The following is a 20,975-nucleotide window of genomic DNA, read 5'->3' as shown; positions in this document are numbered from 1 at the left end:
CCTGTGAATTCAAGTGCCTGCCCAGTTGTGTTGTCAGCAGAGACACATCGAGTGGCCGATCAGTAAGTGTGTATAGCTCTCCTGGTCAGCTGCTGGGCCAGCGGATCTGCATGTTGGCGGATCCGTCTGCACAGTGTGCACCCAGCATAAGAGGATTCGGTACAATTTAAACAACTAATTATGGACTTGCTTACATCTATTAATGAAATCGGTATGAAAAACTGCCGGCCGCATGGCTGGCGGTTCGATACCCGGTAGCGCCTGGCCGACAAAAGCAGAGTTCCCGGCAGCGGAAGCCCGACAGCGCTGGAAATCCTAATCGTCGCTAAGGCAAGTATAAACTAACCTAACTCCCTAACCCTCCTTAGGGGTGCCTAACCCTAACCTCCCCCCCAAGTGCCTAACCCTAATCTCCCCTCTAAGTGCCTAACCCCCCCTCCTTCCCCGCTGCCTAAGCCTAAGTCCCCCGGGGGGGTGCCTAACCCTAACCTCCCCCCGGGGGTGCCTGACCCTCCCTCCCCCTAGCCTAACCCTCCCGGGGGGGTGCCTAACCCTAAGTCTCCCCTGGGTGCCCTAAACCTAACCCTCCCCCCGCCGCGGCTGTCCGCTCGCGGCGCCCGGCATCCCTTCGATCGGGATGCAGGGCGCCAGTCTCCCAGCGTCGGGGAAATGACAGGTGTCTACAGGTAGACACCCGGCATTTCACCCTCGCCGGGATATGACAGTCGGGAAGCCGGCTGTCAGTATTAAGGCAGCCAGTTTCCCGATTGTATACCCTATTAACTAACTGCTGCTGTACTAACAAATGACTGCTATTAATGACACTGCTCTCTAACTATGGTGCCTTCCTGTGCATGGATAATTATTGTTTAATTTTATGGTAGTGTTCTCACTTATTTTAATGTGATTTTAACATTTGCCGGCCGGTGAATTTATTGAATTAATTTTGTGTAATAAACTATTGTCATTATTTCCTGACAATCTTCTTTTCTATTCCATTAATATCCTAACTATAGAGCCAATTAGAAGTGTCAGATCCCGGCATCTCCCCACACGTCCGTGTCATTCTGTCTGCCCGATGTAACCCCTGTGTGTCTGTCCCTTCTAAAGGCTTCAGCTTAATAAATCTCATTAATTTCAGAGAGTTCCACATTCATGTGTTGGTTCAGCCCCAAGGGTAGAGGATTATATCTGATACACCCTCTATCCTGCGCCAAACAAGACCTGTTTATTTAATGATTTTAATATTAAGAGATAATTACCTATAAAATTAATTCTTGGACTGAGAAACGTGAGTTATTAAATATCCCCGTGTTGCTGACAGCGGCTTCTCGTGGATCATTATGACACCAATCTCATAGTACGCCTGTAATTACAGGAAATATAGCTCAGAGTGAGGATCCCAGGCCCACGTGCCAGGTGCAATAATACTTTTATTGGCTATATCAATCAGAGGATGGCTCCCTGGCTATAACACTGGACATGTACCACCTACTTGTACACTATATGATGAGGAATATTTAATGTTCCAATAAGAATTTAAAATCCATATACATAGGGAACCTGCTCATTGGTTAATAGGAAATGAATGGCGATGGTCTTTGCTTCCTAATGAAAGCAGCAAAAACCATTTATACAGCAAACAGTCTGAGATTGAATGACGAAATATGAATAGGATTGAGGAGTGTTAAGATTATTAGTTTTTACTGACAGTGTGTTTTGAATGACAGCCTTGTTGCTGGGTAAATTGAGTATTAGTTTGGGTGTGATCAGCTGCTTCCAAGGGCCAGTCATATAGTTTGGGGGAGTGGTTATAGGGGACTATATAGGAGCCTGTGGTCCTTGGGATCAGCCTCTTTGAAAGAAATTTTGAAAGCTAAGTACCAGTGCCCCTGTGCCATAGCCCAAGCAGCTTAGTTTGATCATGCCTCGCCCACGTCGCTCTGCTCCCCCACCCCGTCAGCTAGCTGATTATGCTAGCCCCCTCAGCTTGCCCCCTGCGCGTCCGCGCCCCCCCTTTCCCCACCTGTGCTGTCCCCACGTCCTCCTTCCCCCCCCACCTCACCTCTGATACTGCCGTCCTTCCCATCGGCTCCCCCTCCTCCCGTGCACGCTGGTGCGGCTGCACCAGCGCATCATGCGGGTCCTGCTACCCCGGCGGAGGTTGTGCACTCGGCAACCTCCCCGGGCCGACTCACTCCCCACGCGGCTCCGGCGGGAGCGTCCGATGGACGCTCCTCGCCGTCCCACAGCAGTCGCGCAGCGGCTGGCACTTCCGCTGCGCCAGCGGGGGCGCGAGTGCTCGCGCCTCCCGCTGGTTACTCTGCTTCGGGTCCGCCGACGGGAGCGTCCGATGGACGCTCCTTGCCGGCGCCCACCAGCCACGCGGCGGCTGCCGCTTACGCTGCACCGGCGGGGGCGCGAGTGCTCGCGCCTCCCACTGGTCACTCTGCATCGGGCCCGCCGTCGGGAGCGTCCGCTGGACGCTCCTTGCCGGCGCCCATCAGCCACACGTCGGCTGCCGCTTACGCTGCACCGGCGGGGGCGCAAGTGCTCGCGCCTCCCGCTGGTTACTCTGCATTGGGCCCGCCGGCGGTTAGCGTCGCGGGTCACGTGGGGTCATTAGGTTTTGGTCCCCGGGGAGCGGGGGGTCCCGCAGGCCTGGTCTGCACATCGGGCCCGGCGGCCATCTTAACTCCGGCGGCCATTTTGAGTAGCACCCCTGGGTCTATCAGCCCCATGCTTAGTCAACCTGCCCAATTTTGGCCTAGGCAAGCTGTCCCTTCCACCTATCAGAATCCATGGTTCCCCGCCAACAGTGCCCCACCTCCCATTTATAATGCACCCCCCTTGTCAGTCGGCTCATCCTGGGGTCAGGCTTCATGGAGCTCCGGGGCGGCCCCCCCCATTTATCCCTCCACCTCAGTTGTGTCCTCTCCGCCTTTTTATCCCAACTACTCTGGGGCCACTTTTGGACCTTACCCTTTCTCAGGTTTTCATCCGCAGCTTTATTTCCCTTATTTGCCAATTTCGCAGCAAAGCGCATCATCGGCTCCCATGCCGATGCTACCTTCCGCATCTCCTGTCATGTACAGTCAAACCTCCACCAGTTTGTCCGCGACGCCCGACTTCACGCTGGTGCCTCCGGCTCGTCTGTTAGCCGCGCCTGCACCCCTTCCGCCTACGCCCGGCATTCCCACCCCCCCCGCGCAGATGGTAGTGACTTCCAGTCCTGTTGTTCACCAGTCTACCCCGGTTGCAGATAATCGGAGGGCGATCGAGGCTCCGTCAAGCGAACCAATCACTGTTGCAGCAGCTGATCCGGTGTGCGCGGAGAAAGGGACGACAGGCGAGTCTTCGGCCACGACGAATGAGCAAGTCGAGGGAGCTGTTCCGGGTCCATCTGGTGCTGGTGAGCATGAGTGTTCTTGTTCGTCTATGTCTGACTCCTCCTCTTCTTCTCATTCTTCTGGTTCCCCTGCGCGCCCGCGTAAAATAGCCAAAATGGTTGCCAGGCGTTTAGCCAAGAAGTCAGTGAGTACAGCTGCACAGGGCGTTAGTGTGGAGCTAGCTACAGTGGCGGCAGGGGCTGATTCAGTGCATTGTGCGAACACCGCCGTTCTTCGCGGCCTGCGAAAGAGTGTGAGGGGGAGAATTCGTAAAGGTAAATTTGTCGACTTCTTTACGCTTACCGAAGATATGAAAAAGGCTTTTGGTCAGGCTAAGAAGGCGGGGGGTATGGGCGAGGAGGCTTTCTGTAGTTTCACCAGTTGGTTGAAGGGCATGCTGGTATTTGCGGCGTGCTATTTGGAGACGCGAGCGGATGAACATGTAAACATAGTGAGATATATTTTTTTTTTAGTGCTAGACATGTTTGTCCGTTCGCGGGCCTTGGCATGGCGGGAATACGACGTGCAATTTAGAAGAAAGCATGATGGCAGCAAGATTATTCCGTTCGGAGCAAAAGACGTAGAGGTGTGGTTAGAAGTGTCGCAGCAGCGTAGGCCCCCTTTGGACGGGATGCATCCTCGCAAGGGTTATTCTAGTGGCAGGACGGGGGCGACGGGAGTTATGAAGGGCAAGTGTTTTGCTTTCAACGACTCCCGGTGTACACGGGGGTCGTCCTGTCGTTTTCGTCACTCCTGTCGTCTCTGCGGGGGGGAACATCCAGCCAAGGATTGCCGTAGAGGGTCTGCTAGTGCCACCCAGGATCGTGAAGGGTCAAAAGGAGCTGGTTAAGGCTCATTCGCCTATTTGTTTAGCTGCACTAGCTCGCTGGTTGGGTCTATATCCTCATAAGGAGGACGCTTCTTTTTTGTTAGAAGGTTTTTCGTTCGGTTTTTCTCTGCCAATAGTGGGTCCTTTATGGGTCCGGTCTCCCCGTAACTTGCGCTCGGCCAGGGACTACCCAGAAGTTGTGCAAGCGAAAGTTAGGGCTGAGGTGCTGCTGGGGAGGATGGAGGGTCCTTTCCCTGTTCCTCCGTTGCAGGATCTTTGTATCTCTCCGGTAGGTGTGGTACCCAAGAAGGCCCCTGGGAAGTTTCGTTTGATCCAACACCTATCATATCCTGATGGGCGTTCGGTGAATGACGCCATTCCTGATAGTTTTTGTAGAGTGAAATATCAAAGTTTTGATGAAGTCTTAGGTTTAGTGCGCAGTTTTGGGCAGGGCGCGCTGCTGGCTAAGTTAGACATTGAGTCAGCCTTCCGTTTATTGCCGTTGCACCCAGACGCTATGCAGTTTATGGGATTCAAACTAGAGTCAGGTTACTTTGTTGACAAATGTTTGCCTATGGGTTGTGCGGTTTCCTGTGCCTATTTTGAGAAATTCAGCTCTTTTCTACACTGGTGTGTTCATGCCGGCACAGGACAAGCGGGCGTGGCACACTATTTAGATGACTTTCTCTTCATAGGTCCAGGGGAGAGCGACGTCTGTGCAGACCTCCTGTTTTCCGCTCAAGCTCTGTTTCGCAGTTTAGGAGTTCCCATTGCGCAAGATAAGACGGAGGGTCCCATTTCCTGTCTGTCGTACTTGGGAATTGAGATAGACACGGTTGCGGGTTGTTGTAGGTTACCAAGCGACAAAGTGGCTAGATTGTTAGAACAGATTGCGGGTTGTTTAGCAGTGGACACGGTAAGATTACGTGGAGTTCAGTCACTGCTGGGTTCTTTTAATTTTGCTTGTCGCATAATTCCCATGGGCAGGGTTTTCTGTAGGAAATTGGAGAGGGCCACTGCTGGGTCGAGACAGCCGCATCATCATATTCGTTTGTCGTCAGAGATTAAGCAAGATCTTCGGGTCTGGGCCAAGTTTCTGGTTCAGTTCAATGGCGAACGTATTTGGCCAGCGCCTCCAGTGGCAAATGGGTCATTGCAACTGTATACTGATGCGGCTGGATCATCTGGTTTTGGGGCTTTTTTCAATGGGGAATGGTGCGCTACTGCTTGGCCTTTAGTTTGGCGCGACGAAGGCTTAACTAGTAATTTGTTGCTCTTGGAACTGTTCCCAATTGTCGTTGCTGTGGAACTCTGGTCAGCGCGTCTGAGTAACCGGCATGTAATTTTTTGGTGCGACAATTTGGGGGTGGCGCATGCTATTAACAATCAGCGATCATCCTCTCCGTTAGTTTTGCGTTTGCTTCGTCATTTAATTTTGCGCTGTTTAGAGGCCAACATACGTTTTAGAGCTCGTCATGTACCGGGTGTTGTTAACGAGATTGCAGACGCATTGTCTCGTTTTCAATTTGAACGTTTTCGGGCGCTTGCACCGTCTGCTTCTGCTGTTGGTTTGACATGCCCCCCGTTTGTGTGGCAGATAATCAGGCCGGCTTAGAGGCTTTGGCGATGCAATCGCTCGCTCCATCAACTCTCCGCAAATACTCGGCCGCATGGCGGGATTGGAGCAGTCACTGCGCGCGCCAAGATTCGGAGGGTAAGTCTCCGAAGGAGTTGCTGTCATCCTTTGTGTGGGAGAGATATCAGCAGGGGAGGTCCAGGGCCTACGTGGCGTCGGCGCTTGCGGGAGTCTCTTTTTTTTGCAAACTAAAAGGTTTGATTGACCCAACCAGGTCTTTTCTTCTTGCTAAGGCTCTAAAAGGTTGGGCTAGGCAAGCTCCTGTTCACGCCGATTCCCGTCGGCCGGTGGACACCCAGCTTTTGGCAGCATTGCTTAAGGTTATGGAGAAGGTAGCTTCTGATTGGTTTGAGGCTGCTCTTTTTCGTTTAGCTTTTTCTGCTGCGTTTTTTGGAGCTTTCAGGGTTAGCGAATTAGTGGCAGTTAATAGTTTATCTGAGTCCTCCGGGTTGTTGTATAAGGACATTGTTTTTAGAGATGCGGCGGTGCTTTGTAAGCTCCGTCTCTCTAAAACGGATCAGTCAGGTAGGGGTAAATGGGTCACGCTTGCGCAGCAGCAGGATTGTAATATTTGCCCGGTTCATTTAGCATCGCAATACATGTTAGTGCGCCCAGTTGGGGGAATTCAGTGGTTGGTTCATGCGGATGCTAAGCCTCTCACAAAGTTTCAGTTCACTGCGTTATTTAAGCGAAGTTTAATAGAATTGGGTTTAGATCATACAGATTATGGCACCCATTCCTTTCGAATAGGGGCAGCCACTTGTGCAGCGCTTGCAGGGGCATCTCCTTCGGATATTCAAAAGGTGGGGCGTTGGAAGTCAGGGTGTTATAAGAAGTATGTTCGCTGCGACAAGTTGTAGGTGCGCACCCTGCGATAACCCGAAAACGTTGTTTACCTGCCAATCGTTGAACGGTTAGCGTTCAACAATTGGGGGTGTGAGGGGATTTTTTAATTTTCCTCCCGTTAGCCATGATCTGGCCCAATTTGGTTCACGGGTAGGTTTTTGGTTTTTTCTTCTTCACTCGGGTTCCTGTTTCCCCCTTTTTTGGCATCCCTGCTAGTTAGTTGCTCTGTTTTGTTCTAAGTTGTGTCGTTTTGATCCAGGTTGGGTGTGGTTTCTCATGTTAGGGTTTCTTCTTTTGCAGTGTTGACAAAAGAAGACGGGCAGGTGTGGTTGGTTGGCCACTCCTACATTTTTTGGGCGGAAAAACATGTCTCGGGTCGGACTAGTGGCTTGCCAATTGGTAGTCGGAAAGTGCGTTGGATTGGAGTGAGAGGTTTGCGAGTGGACGGTGTTTTGGCACTGATTGTTTCTGCGGTAGCAAAATGGGGAATGCCCGAATGGCTGGTGCTTCACGTTGGTGGCAATGATGTTGGTCAGCTGACAGGCGTGGGTTTAATCGTGAGTCTGCGTGAGATTGTGGATTCGATTCGTACAAAATGGCCATCCATTCAGATGGTGTGGTCAGAGATGACACCCCGCTTGACGTGGAGAGGAGTGCGAAAGTTTGGGGCATTGGAAAGAACACGGAGGAAGGTGAACGTGGCAGTGTCTAAGCATGTCGTGTCGATAGGTGGCTTGGTGGTGCGTCATGGCTTTTTTGAGGGTGATCTTGTACGTTTCTTCCGTCATGATGGCGTGCATTTGAACGGACTGGGTATGAATCTTTTTGTTCAGGATTTGTTTTCGTTTCTTGGTTAGTTCTTTTGGGTGGCGGGCCAGTCTCTATTAGGGCCTGGCTTTGGCGGGAGTACGCTGCAGCTCAGTGGTTTTATGGGACGCAAGATAACTGTGGGAGCACTTGCTCTCGATGTACAACGCGGATTTGTCCTGCTCCGCACGGGGGGACCCGGGCGTTTTGCACGAAACGCCTCGGATTGGCCCAGGAGGGAAGTGAGACCCTCACGGTTTAAGTGCGTCTGAAAGGGGGAACGGTTTAGGCGTTCCCTGAGTATTTTGGAGTAAGTTAAAAAGCTAGAACTGAGTCTGCAGCGTCTCTTTGCCACCCTGGTTAGGTTGATTCAATTATAAATAAAAGCTGTGACCTTTTTAGCCAAGCTCTGGTGTCTGTGTCTTTATTTGTAGTTAAGGTTAAGTAAGCTAATCAAGGTTGTATAAGTTTGGAAGTTATAAACGTATGTAATTCTTAACTCCACCCTTCATCCAGTAAGATCAAACTTTACAGGAGAACTCAGCCATGTAGCTGTATTAGGTATATTGTATTGGGTGTGTAGTCACAAAGTCAACAGAATGGCAGTTAATATCCCAACCGCAGGGATTCCGGCACTGAGAATGCTGGCGCCGGAATCCCAACACTTGTCAGAATCCCGGTGCCGGCATCTCGACGGCCAGAATCCCGAAGGTAAGTAGCGGGATTAGGGGGAGGGTTAACGATAGGGTTAGGGTTTAGTGATAGGCACTGTGGGGGGAGGGTTAGGTTTAGGGTGTGGTGAGGGGGAGGTTAGGGTCAGACACTAGTGGGGGGAGGTTTGGTTTAGGCGCCAGGGAGGGAGAGTTAGGGAGAGGGTGAGGGTTAGAATACCTACTGACAGGTGTTGGTATCCTAATCCGGTTGGGATGCCGACGCAGGGATTCTAACCAATCGCCGGCATCCTGTGCCCATCCCTGCAGTTATTGTTAGATTGTATTTAGAGTTAGAGTTAGGCTGCGGTTAGGGTTAGATTGTAATTAGGGTTAGAGTTACAATGCGGTTAGGGTTAGATTGTAGTTAGGGTTAGGGTTAGGCTGCGGTTAGGGTTAGATTCTAATTAGGGTTACAGTTAGGCTGTGGTTATGGTTAGATTGTAATTAGGGTTACAGTTAGGCTGTGGTTAGATTGTAGTTAGGGTTAGATTGTAGTTAGGGATAGAGTTAGGCTGTGGTTAGGGTTAGATTGTAGTTAGGGATAGAGTTAGGCTGTGGTTAGGGTTAGATTGTGATTAGAGTTAGAGTTAGGCTGCGGTTAGGGTTAGATTGTAGTTAGGGTTAGGGTTAGGCTGCGGTTAGGGTTAGATTGTAGTTAGGGTTAGAGTGAGGCTGCGGTTAGGGTTAGATTGTAATTAGGGTTACAGTTAGGCTGTGGTTAGATTGTAGTTAGGGTTAGATTGTAGTTACGGTTAGAGTTAGGCTGCGGTTAGGGTTAGATTGTAATTAGGGCTAGAGTTAGGCTGCGGTTAGGGTTAGATTGTAATTAGGGTTAGAGTTAGGCTGCGGTTAGGGTTAGATTGTAATTAGGGTTACAGTTAGGCTGTGGTTATGGTTAGATTGTAATTAGGGTTACAGTTAGGCTGTGGTTAGATTGTAGTTAGGGTTAGATTGTAGTTACGGTTAGAGTTAGGCTGCGGTTAGGGTTAGATTGTAATTAGGGTTAGAGTTAGGCTGCGGTTAGGGTTAGATTGTAATTAGGGTTAGAGTTAGGCTGCGGTTAGGGTTAGATTGTAGTTAGGGTTAGAGTTAGGCTGCGGTGAGGGTTAGATTGTAGTTAGGGTTAAAGTTAGGCTGCGGTTAGGGTTAGATTGTAGTTAGGGTTAGAGTTAGGCTGTGGTTAAGGTTAGATTCTAGTTAGGGTTAAAGTTAGGCTGTGGTTAGGGTTAGATTGTAGTTAGGGTTAGATTGTAGTTAGGGTTAGATTGTAGTTAGGGTTAGAGTTAGGCTGTAGTTAGGGTTAGATTGTAATTAGGGTTAGAGTTAGGCTGTGGTTAAGGATAGATTGTAGTTAGGGTTAGATTGTAGTTAGTTTTAGAGTTAGGCTGTAGTTAGGGTTAGATTGTAATTAGGGTTAGAGTTAGGCTGCGGTTTGGGTTAGATTGTAGCTAGTGTTAGAGTTAGGCTGCGGTTAGGGTTAGATTGTAGTTAGGGTTAGAATTAGGCTGCAGTGAGGGTTAGATTGTAATTAGAGTTAAAATTAGGCTATGGTTAGGGTTAGATTGTGATTAGGGTTAGAGTTAGGCTGCGGTTAGGGTTAGATTGTAATTAGAGTTAGAGTTAGGCTGCGGTTAGGGTTAGATTGTAGTTAGGGTTAGAGTTAGGCTGTAGTTAGGGTTAGATTGTAATTAGGATTAGAGTTAGCCTGCGGTTAGGGTTAGATTGTAGTTAGGGTTAGAGTTAGGCTGCGGTTAGGGTTAGATTGTAATTAGGGTTAGAGTTACAATGTGGTTAGGGTTAGATTGTAGTTAGGGTTAGGCTGCGGTTAGGGTTAGATTGTAATTAGGGTTAGAGTTAGGCTGCGGTTAGGGTTAGATTGTAGTTAGGGTTAGAGTTAGGCTGCGGTTAGGGTTAGATTGTAGTTAGGGTTAGAATTAGGCTGCGGTGAGGGTTAGATTCTAGTTAGGGTTAAAGTTAGGCTGTGGTTAGGGTTAGATTCTAGTTAGAGTTAGATTCTAGTTAGGGTTAGATTGTAATTAGGGTTAGAGTTAGGCTGCGGTTAGGGTTAGATTGTAGTTAGGGTTAGAGTTAGGCTGCGGTTAGGGTTAGATTGTAGTTAGGGTTAGAGTTAGGCTGCGGTGAGGGTTAGATTGTAGTTAGGGTTAGAGTTAGGCTGCGGTGAGGGTTAGATTCTAGTTATGGTTAAAGTTAGGCTGTGGTTAGGGTTAGATTGTAGTTAGTGTTATAGTTAGGCTGCAGTTATTGTTAGATTGTAGTTAGGGTTAGATTGTATTTAGGGTTAGAGTGAGGCTGTGGTAAGGTTAGATTGTAATTAGGGTTAGAGTTAGGCTGCGGTTAGGGTTAGATTGTAGCTAGGGTTAGAGTTTGGCTGCGGTTAGGGTTAGATTGTAGTTAGAGTTAGATTTAGGCTGCAGTTAGGGTTAGATTGAAATCAGGGTTATAATTAGGCTGCAGTTAGGGTGAGATTGTAGTTAAGGTTAGAGTTAGGCTGTGGTTAGGGTTAGATTGTAGTTATGGTTAGGTTTAGTCTGCAGTTAGGGTTAGATTGTAGTTAAGGTTAGAGTTTGGCTGCGGTTAGGGTTAGATTGTAGTTAGGGTTAGAGTTAGGCTGCGGTTAGGGTTAGATTGCAATTAGGGTTAGAGTTAGGCTGCGGTTAGGGTTAGATTGTAGTTGGGGTTAGAGTTAGGCTGCGGTTAGGGTTAGATTGTAGTTGGGGTTAGAATTAGGCTGCGGTGAGGGTTAGATTGTAGTTAGGGTTAGAGTTAGGATGCGGTTAGGGTTAGATTGTAATTAGGATTAGAATTAGGCTGCAGTTAGGGTTAGATTGTAATAAGGATTAGAATTAGGCTGCAGTTAGGGTTAGATTGTAGTTAGGGGTAGAATTAGGATGCGGTTAGTGTTAGATTGTAATTAGGATTAGAATTAGGCTGCAGATAGGGTTAGATTGTAATTAGGGTTAGAATTAAGCTGCGGTGAGGGTTAGATTGTGGGGAAGCACAGACAATGTAATGGTTAGCATTACTGCCTCACAGCACTGAGGTCGTGGGTTCAATTCCCTCCACGGCCCTACCTGTGTGGAGTTTGTATATTCTACCTGTGCTTGCGTGGGTTTCCTCCGGGTGCTCCGGTTTCCTCCCACACTCCAAAATTATCCTGGTAGGTTAATTGGCTCCCAACACAAATTAACCCTAGTGTGTAAGTGTGTGTGTATGCGGTAAGGAATATAGATTGTAAGCTCCACTGGGGCAGGGCCTGATGTGAATGGCCAAATATTCTATGTAAAGCGGTGCAGAATATGTGTGCTCTATAACTGGTAATAATAATAATTAGGGTTAGATTGTAATTAGGATTAGAATTAGGCTGCAGTTAGGGTTAGATTGTAGATAGGGTTAGGGTTAGGCTGCAGTTATTTTTAGATTGTAGTTAGGGTTAAATTGTAATTAGGGTTAGGGTTAGATTGTAGTTATGGTTAGAGTTAGGCTGCGGTTAGGGTTAGATTGTGATTAGGGTTAGAGTTAGGCTGCGGTTAGGGTTAGTTTGTAATTAGGGTTAGAATTAGGTTGCGGTTAGGGTTAGATTGTAATTAGGGTTAGACTTAAGCTGCGGTTAGGGTTAGATTGTAATTAGGGTTAGAATTAGGTTGCGGTGAGGGTTACATTGTAATTAGGGTTAGAGTTAGGCTGCGGTTAGGGTTAGATTGTAGTTAGAGTTAGAATTAGGCTGCAGTTAGGGTTAGATTGAAATCAGGGTTATAATTAGGCTGCAGTTAGGGTGAGATTGTAGTTAAGGTTAGAGTTAGGCTATGGTTAGGGTTAGATTGTAGTTAGGGTTAGAGTTAGGCTGCGGTTATTGTTAGATTGTGGTTAGGGTTAGAATTATGCTGCGGTTAGGGTTATATTGTAGATAAGGTTAGAGTTAGGCTGCGGTTAGGGTTAGATTGTAGTTAAGGTTAGAGTAAGGCTGCGGTTAGGGTTATATTGTAGTTAAGGTTAGAGTTAGGCTGCGGTTAGGGTTAGATTGTAGTTAAGGTTAGAGTAAGGCTGTGGTTAGGGTTAGATTGTAATTAGTGTTAGGTTTAGGCTGCGGTTAGGTTTAGGTTAGGGTTAGGATGCGGTTAGGGTTATGTCGGGGGTGTGAGCAGCACCAGGGTAGTGTGACTAGAGATGTAAGGGTTAGGGTTAGACTGTAATTAGGGTTAGAGTTAGACTGCGGTTAGTGCTAAAATCTAGTTAGGGTTAGAGTTAGGCTGCGGTTAGGGTTAGATTATAGTTAGTGTTAGAGTTAGGTTGAGGTTAGGATTAAATTGTAGTTAGGGTTAGAGTTAGGCTGCGATTAGGGTTAGATTGTAGTTAGGGTTAGAGTTAGGCTGCGGTTAGGGTTAGCTTGTAGTTAAGGTTAGAGTTAGGCGGCGGTTAGGGTTAGATTGTAGTTAGGGTTAGAGTTAGGCTGCGGTTATTGTTAGATTGTAGTTAGGATTAGAATTATGCTACGGTTAGGGTTATATTGTAGATAAGGTTAGAGTTAGGCTGCAGTTAGGGATAGATTGTAGTTAAGGTTAGAGTAAGGCTGCGGTTAGGGTTATATTGTAGTTAAGGTTAGAGTTAGGCTGCGGTTAGGGTTAGATTGTAGTTAGGGTTAGAGTTATGCTGCGGTTAGGGTTATATTGTAGATAAGGTTAGAGTTAGGCTGCAGTTAGGGATAGATTGTAGTTAAGGTTAGAGTAAGGCTGCGGTTAGGGTTAGATTGTAGTTATGGTTAGAGTTAGGCTGCGATTAGGGTTAGATTGTAATTAGGGTTATAATTAGGCTATGGTTAGGGTTAGATTGTGATTAGGGTTAGAGTTAGGCTGCGGTTAGGGTTAGTTTGTAATTAGGGTTAGAATTAGGCTGCGGTTAGGGTTAGATTGTAATTAGGGTTAGACTTAGGCTGCGGTTAGGGTTAGATTGTAATTAAGGTTAGAATTAGGTTGCGGTGAGGGTTACATTGTAATTAGGGTTAGAGTTAGGCTGCGGTTAGGGTTAGATTGTAGTTAGGATTAGAGTTATGCTGCGGTTAGGGTTAGATTGTAGTTAGGGTTAGAGTCAGACTTCGGTTAGGGTTAGATTGAAATCAGGGTTATAATTAGGCTGCAGTTAGGGTGAGATTGTAGTTAAGGTTAGAGTTAGGCTGTGGTTAGGGTTAGATTGTAGTTATGGTTAGGTTTAGTCTGCGGTTACGGTTAGATTGTAGTTAAGGTTAGAGTTAGGCTGCGGTTAGGGTTAGATTGTTGTTAGGGTTAGAGTTAGGCTGTGGTTATGGTTAGATTGTAATTAGGGTTACAGTTAGGCTGTGGTTAGATTGTAGTTAGGGTTAGATTGTAGTTAGGGATAGAGTTAGGCTGTGGTTAGGGTTAGATTGTAGTTAGGGATAGAGTTAGGCTGTGGTTAGGGTTAGATTGTGATTAGAGTTAGAGTTAGGCTGCGGTTAGGGTTAGATTGTAGATAGGGTTAGGGTTAGGCTGCAGTTATTTTTAGATTGTAGTTAGGGTTAAATTGTAATTAGGGTTAGGGTTAGATTGTAGTTATGGTTAGAGTTAGGCTGCGGTTAGGGTTAGATTGTGATTAGGGTTAGAGTTAGGCTGCGGTTAGGGTTAGTTTGTAATTAGGGTTAGAATTAGGTTGCGGTTAGGGTTAGATTGTAATTAGGGTTAGACTTAAGCTGCGGTTAGGGTTAGATTGTAATTAGGGTTAGAATTAGGTTGCGGTGAGGGTTACATTGTAATTAGGGTTAGAGTTAGGCTGCGGTTAGGGTTAGATTGTAGTTAGAGTTAGAATTAGGCTGCAGTTAGGGTTAGTTTGAAATCAGGGTTATAATTAGGCTGCAGTTAGGGTGAGATTGTAGTTAAGGTTAGAGTTAGGCTATGGTTAGGGTTAGATTGTAGTTAGGGTTAGAGTTAGGCTGCGGTTATTGTTAGATTGTGGTTAGGGTTAGAATTATGCTGCGGTTAGGGTTATATTGTAGATAAGGTTAGAGTTAGGCTGCGGTTAGGGTTAGATTGTAGTTAAGGTTAGAGTAAGGCTGCGGTTAGGGTTATATTGTAGTTAAGGTTAGAGTTAGGCTGCGGTTAGGGTTAGATTGTAGTTAAGGTTAGAGTAAGGCTGTGGTTAGGGTTAGATTGTAATTAGTGTTAGGTTTAGGCTGCGGTTAGGTTTAGGTTAGGGTTAGGATGCGGTTAGGGTTATGTCGGGGGTGTGAGCAGCACCAGGGTAGTGTGACTAGAGATGTAAGGGTTAGGGTTAGACTGTAATTAGGGTTAGAGTTAGACTGCGGTTAGTGCTAAAATCTAGTTAGGGTTAGAGTTAGGCTGCGGTTAGGGTTAGATTATAGTTAGTGTTAGAGTTAGGTTGAGGTTAGGATTAAATTGTAGTTAGGGTTAGAGTTAGGCTGCGATTAGGGTTAGATTGTAGTTAGGGTTAGAGTTAGGCTGCGGTTAGGGTTAGCTTGTAGTTAAGGTTAGAGTTAGGCGGCGGTTAGGGTTAGATTGTAGTTAGGGTTAGAGTTAGGCTGCGGTTAGGGTTAGATTGTAGTTAGGGTTAGAGGTATGCTGCGGTTAGGGTTATATTGTAGATAAGGTTAGAGTTAGGCTGCAGTTAGGGATAGATTGTAGTTAAGGTTAGAGTAAGGCTGCGGTTAGGGTTATATTGTAGTTAAGGTTAGAGTTAGGCTGCGGTTAGGGTTATATTTTAATTAGGGTTAGGGTTAGGCTGCAGTTATTGTTAGATTGTAGTTAGGGTTAGAGTTAGGATGCAGTTCGGGTTAAATTGTAATTAGGGTTAGATTGTAGTTATGGTTAGAGTTAGGCTGCGGTTATTGTTAAATTGTAGTTAGGGTTAGAGTTAGGATGCAGTTAGGGTTAGATTGTAATTAGGGTTAGGGTTAGATTGTAGTTATGGTTATAGTTAGGCTGCGATTAGGGTTAGATTGTAATTAGGGTTATAATTAGGCTATGGTTAGGGTTAGATTGTGATTAGGGTTAGAGTTAGGCTGCGGTTAGGGTTAGTTTGTAATTAGGGTTAGAATTAGGCTGCGGTTAGGGTTAGATTGTAATTAGGGTTAGACTTAGGCTGCGGTTAGGGTTAGATTGTAATTAAGGTTAGAATTAGGTTGCGGTGAGGGTTACATTGTAATTAGGGTTAGAGTTAGGCTGCGGTTAGGGTTAGATTGTAGTTAGGATTAGAGTTATGCTGCGGTTAGGGTTAGATTGTAGTTAGGGTTAGAGTCAGACTTCGGTTAGGGTTAGATTGAAATCAGGGTTATAATTAGGCTGCAGTTAGGGTGAGATTGTAGTTAAGGTTAGAGTTAGGCTGTGGTTAGGGTTAGATTGTAGTTATGGTTAGGTTTAGTCTGCGGTTACGGTTAGATTGTAGTTAAGGTTAGAGTTAGGCTGCGGTTAGGGTTAGATTGTTGTTAGGGTTAGAGTTAGGCTGCGGTTTTTGTTAGATTGTGGTTAGGGTTAGAATTATGCTGCGGTTAGGGTTATATTGTAGATAAGGTTAGAGTTAGGCTGCGGTTAGGGTTAGATTGTAGTTAAGGTTAGAGTAAGGCTGTGGTTAGGGTTAGATTGTAATTAGTGTTAGGTTTAGGCTGCGGTTAGGTTTAGGTTAGGGTTCGGATGCGGTTAGGGTTATGTCGGGGGTGTGAGCAGCACCAGGGTAGTGTGACTAGAGATGTAAGGGTTAGGGTTAGACTGTAATTAGGGTTAGAGTTAGACTGCGGTTAGTGCTAAATTCTAGTTAGGGTTAGAGTTAGGCTGCGGTTAGGGTTAGATTATAGTTAGTGTTAGAGTTAGGTTGAGGTTAGGATTAAATTGTAGTTAGGGTTAGAGTTAGGCTGCGGTTAGGGTTAGATTGTAGTTAGGGTTAGAGTTAGGCTGCGGTTAGGGTTAGTTTGTAGTTAAGGTTAGAGTTAGGCGGCGGTTAGGGTTAGATTGTAGTTAGGATTAGAGTTAGGCTGTGGTTAATGTTAGATTGTAGTTAGGATTAGAATTATGCTACGGTTAGGGTTATATTGTAGATAAGTTTAGAGTTAGGCTGCAGTTAGGGATAGATTGCAGTTAAGGTTAGAGTAAGGCTGCGGTTAGGGTTATTTTGTAGTTAGTGTTAGAGTTAGGCTGCGGTTAGGGTTAGATTGTAGTTAGGGTTAGAGTTATGCTACGGTTAGGGTTATATTGTAGATAAAGTTAGAGTTAGGCTGCAGTTAGTGATAGATTGTAGTTAAGGTTAGAGTAATGCTGCGGTTAGGGTTATATTGTAGTTAAGGTTAGAGTTAGGCTGCGGTTAGGGTTAGATTGTAGTTAAGGTTAGAGTAAGGCTGCGGTTAGGGTTATATTGTAGTTAAGGTTAGAGTTAGGCTGCGGTTAGGGTTAGATTGTAGTTAAGGTTAGAGTAAGGCTGTGGTTAGGGTTAGATTGTAATTAGTGTTAGGTTTAGGCTGCGGTTAGGTTTAGGTTAGGGTTAGGATGTGGTTAGGGTTATGTCGGGGGTGTGAGCAGCACCAGGGTAGTGTGACTAGAGATGTAAGGGTTAGGGTTAGACTGTAATTAGGGTTAGAGTTAGACTGCGGTTAGTGCTAAATTGTAGTTAGGGTTAGAGTTAGTCTGCGGTTAGGGTTAGATTATAGTTAGTGTTAGAGTTAGGTTGAGGTTAGGATTAAATTGTAGTTAGGGTTAGAGTTAGGCTGCGGTTAGGGTTAGATTGTAGTTAGGGTTAGAGTTAGGCTGCGGTTAGGGTTAGTTTGTAGTTAAGGTTAGAGTTAGGCGGCGGTTAGGGTTAGATTGTAGTTAGGGTTAGAGTTAGGCTGCGGTTATTGTTAGATTGTAGTTAGGATTAGAATTATGCTACGGTTAGGGTTATATTGTAGATAAGGTTAGAGTTAGGCTGCAGTTAGGGATAGATTGCAGTTAAGGTTAGAGTAAGGCTGCGGTTAGGGTTATTTTGTAGTTAGTGTTAGAGTTAGGCTGCGGTTAGGGTTAGATTGTAGTTAGGGTTAGAGTTATGCTACGGTTAGGGTTATATTGTAGATAAAGTTAGAGTTAGGCTGCAGTTAGTGATAGATTGTAGTTAAGGTTAGAGTAATGCTGCGGTTAGGGTTATATTGTAGTTAAGGTTAGAGTTAGGCTGCGGTTAGGGTTAGATTGTAGTTAGGGTTAGAGTTATGCTGCGGTTAGGGTTATATTGTAGATAAGGTTAGAGTAAGGCTGTGGTTAGGGTTAGATTGTAATTACTGTTAGGTTTAGGCTGCGGTTAGGGTTATGTAGGGGGTGTGAGCAGCACCAGGGGAGTGTGACTAGAGATGTAAGGGTGTGGTTTGTTTAGGGGGTGTGGCATGGAGTGTGGCTAGCTGGGTGAAAAATAGTGAATTAATGGACATTCTAGCCCCCTCCCATCATCCAGCCTCTAACACTAAAACTGGCCAATATGTATTCCAGATATTCTCCAAAATTTGTAAATTTTTAAAAATAATGAAATGATGTAAATAATAATAAAAGGCATTTTATACCCGATCTGTATAGTGTTAGGGGACCAATGGCTCCTTGGTACTTACATGGTGGCAGAAGAGAGGCGTATAGTATAACGGGAAGAGAGATAGAATATTCATTGTATTATTATCGTCTCCGCTCTCTGCACATAGGTAGTCAGTATTTGGGGAGGGGATAACAGGGGTGACTAGAAAAACGCAGTCACGTCTGGACCATTTCCAGGACAAGCTGTAGTGATCCTCTGTGACTTAGGAGCGCATTCAGACCGGCTCGCTATGCTGCGCTCTCTCGTGGCTGTCAGGGGGTGGATATGCAAATTCCGCGATCGCACAGCCAGGCTTAAGGACGCCCTCTATGTCTTAGAGAGTGACGCAGAGTGAGCGCACGCCGGTGTAAAGACGCTCACTAATAATTCTTAGCACACGTCATCTCCAGGATGTGTATAATTAATCAGTAACATCGAGAACCGTCAGAGCTGCTCGCAGCCCTTGAGGTGACCCTACCCCGCCACAAGCACTGCGATCACTGTTATTCTGAAATATAACCTGGTGACGTGTACTATGATGCTGCCGTGCTAATTATGCACGCCCAAAGAACGAAGTTTTGACGCTCAGATACGCCTGCGTTCACACATCCACTCCCCCGTTTTCCAGATCCTTCCCCTGTTACCACCCACAAACATCACTGTCACTCAAAGTAGTGCTCCGTCTGCGGGCTACGAGCGATCACTTCCCGATCGCACAGACTGGCTCGCGCACTGCGATGCATACGCACACGCAGACGGGCAACAATCACCCATAGCGAGCGGGTCTGAATCAGATCCTTAATTTGCTCCAAATCAAGGGGGAAGGGAAAGGGAACCTCTGCACTAGCAATTTCTAAACCAATTCAACCCCAGTTCCATATGTTCTAATCTAAAAATCAGCGGAGTGCTGCCAAGGACAATATGGAGAATCCAGAAGGCGGGAAGAAAGAAATGTTCTATGATGGCCACACAGAGGGCCTGATTCAGACCAGGTCGCAAGCGCTGAGCGCTCGCAACCGGGTCGATGGTGGCCCAGAGCGCATGCGCACAACGGAGCAAGGCTCCGTCATGCGCATGCACGAGACCCGGATAGCGACGAGCACTCCGTCGCTCCGGGTCTCGTACCAAAGGGGGCGTGATGTCGATGTTGAGTGACAGCACGCCGCCTTTGGTGGGAGGGCCGGGGGAGTGGCTGCTCAAACGGAGGCGTTCCCATGTGAATGCCTCCAGTTGGGGGCGGCCCCACTGACATCACCGAAATCTCTCTGGGGCTTGCGGCAACGAGACCCTACCACAAGAGTCTCGTCGCAAGCCCGATGGTCGCGATGGTCTTCCCGGCTGTCTAATCCCAGCGAGGGGTGAAATGACTGTCGTCGAAATCCTGACACCTGTCATTTTACCTATGCCGGGAGCCCGACACCCGGCTTACAGATCAAAGGGGGGGAGGGATAGGTTTAGGGTTCCCGGGGGGAGGTTAGAGATAGTCAACCCCCCGGAAATTTAGGTTTGGGGGGTGGGGAAGGGGGGGTTAGGTTTAGGCACTTAGAGGGGGAATTATGGTTAGGCACTTGGGGGGGGAGGTTAGGGTTAGGCACCCCTAAGGGAGGGTTAGGGGGTAGAATAGGGTAGGAAATACTTACCTTGGGATGATCAGGATTTTCACTGTGCCGGGATGCCGCTGTCGGGATTTGAGCCGCTGAATCCATTACTAGATGCTGCTGTCTTCCAATAAAGTGCTTATACAATATTATCAGTATCTATGACTCTTATTCATTGTTGCATGTGAAAGTAATTTTAATGGACAGTACATTGGAAATAGGTATATATATAGGGCCTGATTCAGGCTAGCAAGCGGCCACTCTTTGCATACGATGTTCACTAATGTGCGCATGCGTGTAGTTCACAGTGCACATGCACAAAGTTGTGCGAGTGATCGGAATGTGCTCGCTCACCCTGCAAAGCCAGCCCAGTGGAATGAGTGACAGGAGAGGCCGTTTGCGGGTGGTAACAGGGGCAGGGCAGTAGTAACGGGGGAGCGGAGTTGCGGACGCAGGCGTGCCAGAGTGTTTCAACGCCATTTCTGGGGTGTGCATAATCAACAGGCAGCGTCATAGTACACGTCACCTGGTTGAATAATACACTGAAGTGCTCGCAGTTCTTGCGGTAGGGTACAGTAAACCGCAAGCGCTGCGGTCAGATGCGATGGAACCCGATGTACCGATGGTTGTATATACTTCCTGGAGATGGCGTACGCTAGTGGGCGGCTAAAGACAGGCTGGTGGGTGTCTATAAACATGAAGTGATCGCTCGCCAAGACAGAGTGGGCGTGCTTATGCACTTATGCCTTGCCGTGAGAGCGCCTGCCTTGACGTCACTTTACATATTCTGGGAGCGAGTGGCCGCATCTAGCGAGCGGGTCTGAATCAGGCCCATAGTCAGTGTATCTCTTTTAATGTAAGGTACAATTATAACAAGATAAAATGGCAATTAAGGTTCTTATTCAAAAAATGGATGAAATTATCCTAGTTATTTTGCCCAGTATATAATTGTTGTTAGTGTATCATAATTAAAATATGCTTTATTACTAGGGTGCTGATGACATAATCACCCTGAAGATTCCCTGGAATGATCCTTTAAATATAAGGGTGTATTTTATGTTAGTATGTTATTTCATTCATGTGAACAGTTAGTAATGTAACCAAATCCCAAATCACGAATGGTCTCTGACTGGGTTAAATAGAATTTTTCACTCCACAAGAATTATATTGTTACACAGAAAATATTCATCACAATATAAATTGCTGCTTGAATATATAAAGGGATTAAGTGATGTATGCATATCCACCATAACATCCCAGCACAACTAGTGGCCCTCCAGCTGTTGTTGAACTACAAATCCCAGCATGCATTGCACAAGTTTTATCATGGCCAAATAGAAAAACTGTGGCCGAGCCTGCTGAGATGTGTAGTTCTACAGCAGCTGAGTAAGGATTGTTGCTGTCACGCTAGGCCGTGATCATTGTAGTGCGGCGCTAGGCTGTGGACATTGATAGATTTCTAGAGACATCGTTTAAAAAGGTCAGGAAGTCAGGCCCCCATTAGAGGTAGGCTGTTGGTAAGTTGCTGTATCTCCCACAGTCAGGCTCCCATCAAAGGTAGGCTGTGGTAAGGCATCTGTTATTGTATTGAGT

The sequence above is a fragment of the Taudactylus pleione genome, unplaced genomic scaffold (genome assembly GCF_031769625.1).
Source record: "Taudactylus pleione unplaced genomic scaffold, aTauple2 ptg000362l, whole genome shotgun sequence".
In the NCBI taxonomy this organism is placed as follows: Eukaryota; Metazoa; Chordata; class Amphibia; order Anura; family Myobatrachidae; genus Taudactylus; species Taudactylus pleione.
This window is presented reverse-complemented; position numbering follows the sequence as displayed.